The sequence below is a fragment of the Penaeus chinensis genome, chromosome 38 (genome assembly GCF_019202785.1).
Source record: "Penaeus chinensis breed Huanghai No. 1 chromosome 38, ASM1920278v2, whole genome shotgun sequence".
Taxonomy (NCBI): Eukaryota; Metazoa; Arthropoda; class Malacostraca; order Decapoda; family Penaeidae; genus Penaeus; species Penaeus chinensis.
The window spans coordinates 20,623,910-20,631,409 of NC_061856.1; positions in this window are offsets into that span (position 1 = coordinate 20,623,910).

A 7,500-nucleotide genomic window follows, 5' to 3' on the forward strand; every position below is an offset into this window, starting at 1 on the left:
TATATTTCCCAGGTCTGAAAAACTGCTATGTTCATATACATATATTTCAATCACCCTTGTATTTTAAAAAAAGGGCATGTTTCTTTCTCTAAGTTAAGTAAAAGGAACTTCCCCTCCCTTATCATGAGGTAATGCGAATATTTGTTTTCCCCAGATGAATGCTTTTTACTTGTCATTTAGAAAATATTGTTTCAGTTCTGGCTTTTTCCCTTTAGGACTGGTTTTCAACCCTTTCTCTATAACTGTATGTGGCTCGTCATATACCCCTTTACTGCCATATGAAACAAGAATATCCAATGTAGACGCATAGGAAGAAAAAGAAAGCACCAATATCTATATATTTTTCAAAGAATGTTTTGATTAGGAAAAGTTCCTGATAACTCGGTTTAAGAAAGAAAATTTAAAAATGCATCGTAGTTTATAGGGGTCTTTAACTGTTTTCGCTACTATATCAACTAGTGACATAGTGAAAAATTGTAGGCAAAGGATGTGGGTTACGATATATTTTTTCTTCATTTGGCATGATTGTTTATTAAATTATTCAGAAAAATATTGAATAGATCGAGTATTAAGTTTTATTCATTGCCAACGTAAAAAATATTTCTCTCTTTGTATAGGGAGACTTGAGAAAATATATTCATGTATTACTTAAAATGTGGTGGCTGAATGCGCTTTTCCCGATAAAGTAAATCACCGTAGTTCGACGGCGAGGTGATCATCTCTTAAAGATAACAACTTATCTCGCTCCATCTCTTGCCGCATATTTTTAGACTGGTGAGAAAGACAATGACGGGGAAATAGAGAAGTAGAGTTTGGTTGAATTATGCCCGTCGGCAAAATTATTTGTGGTCTTTTACAATATTTTTCCTGTTCTTGTAGGAGACAAAAAAGTATATTTGCTAGATAAATGAAACAACAGTACAGTAATATACATTATTGGTTACCGTTGCATAGTTCCTTTTCTTCGTATATACTTGTAGGGAGGTACTATTGACAATTTCGTGGAAGGGAGTAAATTATATATATATATATATATATATATATATATACACACATATATATATATATATATATATATATATATGTATATACGTGTGTGTGTGTTTGTGTATATAAATACATATAACATATATAATATACACATATACATGCATACATATATATACATACATATATGTATATATACATATATATGTGTATATATACATATATATGTATGTATGTATGTATATACGTATATTATATATATATTATTATATTTATTTACACATACACACACACATATATATGAAATAAAAGACGCAAAATCCTAAAGAAAAGTATTATGGGATATTCATAAGCTCAAGCTTAAGCAGAGAAACTGAACAAACTAGTATTTTGTTGATTCTGTATGCTCCAGACTCATTGCATAGTAGATATAATGAATAACATGAAACATCATCGAGTTTTATTTAATATATCAGCAACAGGCTAATTTGCTACATTTAGACAATGTCAAGTTACAATTTTATCCAAAGGAAATCTAGGCATATAATCACAAAAATGAATAGTAGATATTCATTACAAATAACAAATAGCATTGAGATAATACCATTAACTTATTTTGGCATAGCACATAAAGACAGAATTATTACTCTTTAAACCACATCGAGAAAAAAAGATCATGGTACATGGTATTTATTATTACAAGAAATTCTGGTTACACATAATCACTGTGAATTTAGATTGGTAAAATGCATAACCAATAGTTAGGGCAGACATCAATTATTTAAACAAATTGAAAATAATTCACATAAAATGAAATATAGCCAAGATAATACCAGACATATAAGTTACTAATAAAAAAAATAAAAAAAAAATGACAAAGACAAAACTATAAAAGGCTATAAATTATAAACATAATAAAAGATTCAAAACATATTTGGGAAATCATATGGAAGTAAGTGGATAACAAGATGGACTTTCTCTAGTCCAGTCATTCTACGATCCATAATGTCTGGGCCTAGAACAGATTGGAACATAAATTCTTTATGCAAGACTATCTACGCACATAGTATTCTTGAAAAAAAAAAAAGGTCTCGTACGATCTAGCTCCGGAAAGTTTTAAAATTTATGAAAACCTTGAAAACTGTGGGACTTACGCGATGTAGAATGGCTGATCATCAATGCAATCAGTGGCTTTTATCGATGCCAGCTTGTTCCAATGTCATTAAGAAATTGGCAGAGGCAATATGTGTGACCAAAGAGTCTTCTTTAAAAAATGTAACAGGTTGCAGAGAAGTTGCAGAAAGTTGAGAGATGATATGGATGTGAAAAGTCTCATCTGGTAAAGAAACTCCTTTGAGCGAGACATATCACTGCAAAACATTGTCACAGGGACAAGGCAAAGGAAATGGGATGCAAAATTATGCAGTCGATGACAGATAGTCATACCAGTATAATACCCTATTCGTCTTCAAGAAGACAAATAGGGTGCTCACAAAGTGCAGCAGGTAATGCAAGTTACGATAACACAAGCTTTGTTTGATCTAACCAGACTTCCTCGGCAGGCAAACTAGGTAGCACTAGCTGATGTAATCTGGTCCATTGTATGGAGATGCATCATGTACTGGATGACGGATCACTACTGCATTGATTATTATGGCTAAGAGACAGAACATAGGATATTATCTGCAGCATGTATGTGGTATATGTAAAAAGAATTACAAGCCCACTATTGTGTTTGATGGCTATAGGCTAGGACCCTCTACAGATAACATAAAACACCCTCGCCTCTCTGGTAGTGTTGTGTATACCAAGGGGATCTTCTTTGGCAGCACACCTGTCATCACCAAGCTTAAAACAGCTGCCTGTCATCTTCTGCACGCAGGTGATACTGATTTTCGTACTAGAAAAAACAGCAGTGGCGAGCGCAGCTGATAGCACCGAAACGGTAATTGGAGGGGGCACTGTCTTGTTACTTCTGTGTTCCCATGCAATCTAGAATCTCGGCCAACTGTACCTGCAGACAGACAAGAAATAAGACACAGAGATTAGGACCTGGGGCATTCGTCAGCTTCAGAGATCCTTGGGGACTGATATTGACATAAGGAAAGTAGCTCCTCTATTTAAGTTAAAGAATGACCATTACTTCAGTAAGCAGGCCTGTGTGTTTTCTTGAGCGACTCACAAGGAGATAGTTTAGGTGATAAAGCCCTCGTATGTTTATATGGCGGCCAGTCCATGGAAGGGTTGGACAAGCTTCGTCATCGACGGTCCTGCGAGAAGATATCTATAAGAAGATATCTCCCCTCTACAAATGCATCCTCTTCCCTCTATGTCAGCAGGTGCCTGCTTCCACATTGTGAGAGCTTACTATCAAGTCCAGGAATCGACGAGCAATATGGAAGATTGATTCACTAGAATGGGGTGGAATCCAAGTGTCGCCTGGAACCTCACACAGCTGATCTGCCAGCTGCCCCTGAGACTGTGCTTGGAGTAGTCAGATGCAGTACTGCAATTCACGAAAATGACCCTTCTGAAAATTGGGACTGTGTTCTGCAGCATGTGGGCAATGAAAGCATAGACCATCTATGTAATTATCATACAAAAAAATACAGAACTTATTATATGATGAAGTAATGCTATTTTATTTTCAATAGATCCTTTTTTTTTTTTTTTTTTTTTTTTTTGTGAGGAAAGATAAACGTATTAAAAAAGATAAAGCTGACGGTGCCTCACTATAAATTGTTTTCCTTTACAGGTTTCTTTTACCTTGGTTTTATTTTAACGGTTCCCTCTCAGTGCCTTGATTTCTTTTCTGAAGGCTTTAGACCACAGGGAGATCCTATAACGCCAAAAAAGAAAATATGTTACAATTTGTTCTAGGTCTATCCAAAACTCGCTAAACTACACTGCTGAAATTGAAAATACGCGAACCGGGAAATCGTTGCAGTAATGATAACAATAATGATAAGGATAATAGTAATATGATGAAGAAGAGGAGGAATAGTATAATGATTATGATGTGATGTGATGATGATAGTAATAGTAATAATTGTTATTACTGCCATTATTATTACTATTATCATTACAATCAATATTATAACTTCAATAGGGAAAATAAGAGATTTATACATATTTACGTTGAGAAATATCTAAATCTCCAAATAAAGACTCCATGCAATGTAAAGAAAATATAATTCCTTAAAAAAAACATTCCCTAGAGGACGAATATACTGGGTGGTGAGCTGAAATAGTAATGTAGAGTATTTGTGATTACTTGTGAAAGGACAGCAGAAATTCGGTTTAAAATTTCGAAGGTAATGTTAGACCGGTATTTGTTTCCGTAATGGGGAAACACTTCTCACCTAATGATAAGTAACACTTTGAACTTGAGGTAAATAGCCTAGTAATACAATATACCACTGAGGAACATTGTTCAAGATGTTATTGTTCAACATTCAGTTCATTATGAATAACAGTTAGGTGGAGCAAAGTGCTTATAACATACGTATGTGGAGTTCACGATCTACCCATATTTCAGTTCATATGATTCTAAACTCAATCTGTATATTGCACCCCTGCCATTTTCCTGATCTTCAACAAAAATATGCAACTTACATTAAGACAGGAAACAAAGTCTAGTTACTACTTTAAAAGCACGTGTATCATTCAGGAATAGGAAATCAAGAAAAAATCCCAGGCAGGTAAATCTTGCATAGAAATAGCGTTGTAGAAATAACTGAAATATTTACTCGGACCAGATTCAATATAATGTGTTGCACTGTAAATATATTATAGGAGGACAGACTAGTAATTAAAATAATTCTGAGGTTTTAACAATTGGCACCATTTGGGTATTGGATCTGAATGTACTATTTTGGATAAAATGAACTGCGTAATTCTCTAGTATACGGGACTAATTAATGATTGGAATTCCATTCTTGCCTACAAAATGGAATCTATATATACTCCAGGAAACAGTGACATGTCATATTTAATCTGTATACTATGTCTGGTTAATACAGATTACACCGTTAAAAAGTACTACTGTAAAATTCAAGGCATGGTCCACTGACCATTACTTGATTTCCTTGTTTCAACATCATTAACTCACTCTCACTTGCACAAGCATGAATTTCATGAATACTATAAACAGTAAATTGTGGATTTCTGTCATAATGGCCATTACACTTTCAGTAATTTGCAGCATGCTATGAAGTAAATTTGGCTCTTAATTCTATAAATAACCCAATGAGCGCGGGTGTTAAGACTACAATGCCATGCCCATTGTAATAAAAGCTTTATCTATTGTCTATGCACAGAAATGCCTCTAAAAGTTTTAGAACCATCAAGGAGTCAGATATTAGTCTTACGTATCTCATCGGTTTGCCCTTTTCCTTCATTTTTTGAAAGCTTCACATCTATCGTTTTATTGGCTTTGCTGTTATTAATATTTTAATAACAATCTGATAATCATAATATTAATAAGAATGATAACAATATCAATATTAATAGTATTGGAAAGAAAAACACATTTTCCCGCCAATTCAAGGAATGGGGAAATCAGGAGCGCTCACTAGGGCCAACTGATAAACTTGCTACTAAGCACACGTGGAGCCATTCATATGTAATAAAACTCACTAAATCCAAAGGGGACAGTAAATAAACCCATTGGCATTTGATTAAAGGTATTTATCAACTACGTCTCTCCTATCCTCCGTTTTCCGCTCTCCTCCGTTCGTATTGCAATCCTCAGGCCCGATCCCGCATGCAGCACGAAGTTTGGAATCCGTGGTTCCTCTTTTCTTTCAATATATGAACATATATGCATATATATATATATATATATATATATATATATATGCATATACATACATATATATATATGTACGTATACATATAAATACATATATATATATATATATGTATATGTATATATATATATATATATTCATATATATATGTGTGTGTGTGTTTACGTATATATATGTATATATATACATATATATACATATATATACATATATATATATATATATATGTATGTGTGAGTGTGTGTGTGTGTGTGTGTGTGCACACACACACACACATATATATATATATATATATATATATATATATATATGTGTGTGTGTGCGTGTGTATATATATATATATATATATATATATATATATGTGTGTGCGTGTGTATATATATATATATATATACACACGCACACACACACATACGTGTATATATATGTAACGGCTCTTAAGACGCCTTAAACAGATGGTTTAGCAGGAGTAGTAAAAGGGGACGGTTGGCTTAACCTCTTTTATTAAGAAGCTTAAGCAACACAGATATATCACACGATACAAGTCTTGGTAAGGCTTAGTGCTGGGCGCGCGGTCAACCCAGAGGGAGGGGGTGGACGTACGGCTCCGCGGCCGGCCTTGACTCGACAGGCGCGGGGCAGGGACTCTCCCTGACCTGGGTCATCCTTGGCCTTTTATACCCCGGGAGTGCGCGTGGGACAGTTATCATTACCTGCCACGCGGCAGCCCGGGTCACGCTTCGGGTGCGGCCCCTTGCTCACCGCGTGGGCACGCCAGCGAGCCACATGGGAGCCATACCTGCTTATGTACACAGTATATTGCTCGGCCACCTACTAACGCCTCGCCCTCGAGGCGCCTGATATTTGCCTCAAGGGTCGGCTCAACCTGGCTGGTTCTTGAATTATAATCACTTCGTTCTCACGTGTGCTGTCCCTGATGCATCATCGTGACTGCTCGTCCCTGTCGTCATCTTCATCTTGGTCCCTCGTAAATGCGTCCGTCCTCGACATCCACACGTTCTCGAAGGTCTCGCACAGGTCCTCCTTGACTTCGGACTCGTCCTCGTAGTCCTCGACCAGGCCTAACTCGGCGGCTTACTCGCCCAGTGCACGTTCCCGCAGATCTCATCCAGGTCCTTCTCGGCTACGTGCTCGTACCGACGTCCTCGTAGTCCTCGTCAGGATCACGGGCGTCCGGCAGGAAGCGTCCTCTTCGGGTGACGAGCTCCTGGAGGTTGAGTGGATCTGCGGCGTCCAGGCAGCGGTGCCCGTCCATCATGGGGCGACTGGTACCTGCTCTGGCGAGTTCCTGGTCCTTCACTGGATCTACATCTTTCTCGGTTTCTGGCGATCTTCCGGTGACGTCTTCCACAAAGTCCGAAGGTGACCGTTTCTGCAGCAGGGCCACCTTCGGTACCGTGACAGATATCGTGAACCAGATTATGTGATGGGCCCTCATACAATGCCCTACGGGTATTTTTTATGAATCACAAATCGATGGGATTTACCCAAACATGGCAGTGACGTCTAAAGTGTGAGCAGGGTGTGATTAATAAGCGAATCACGATTCTAGCTTAAGCCCTAGTCCTACATTGTTTAAAATACGTAACAGTGGGTCACACCGGCTCAAAAGTTGCCGAACGAAATAACGTCGGAGCGCGGATCTATTAGGCATATACGCAACCCCAAGTAATCAGGCATT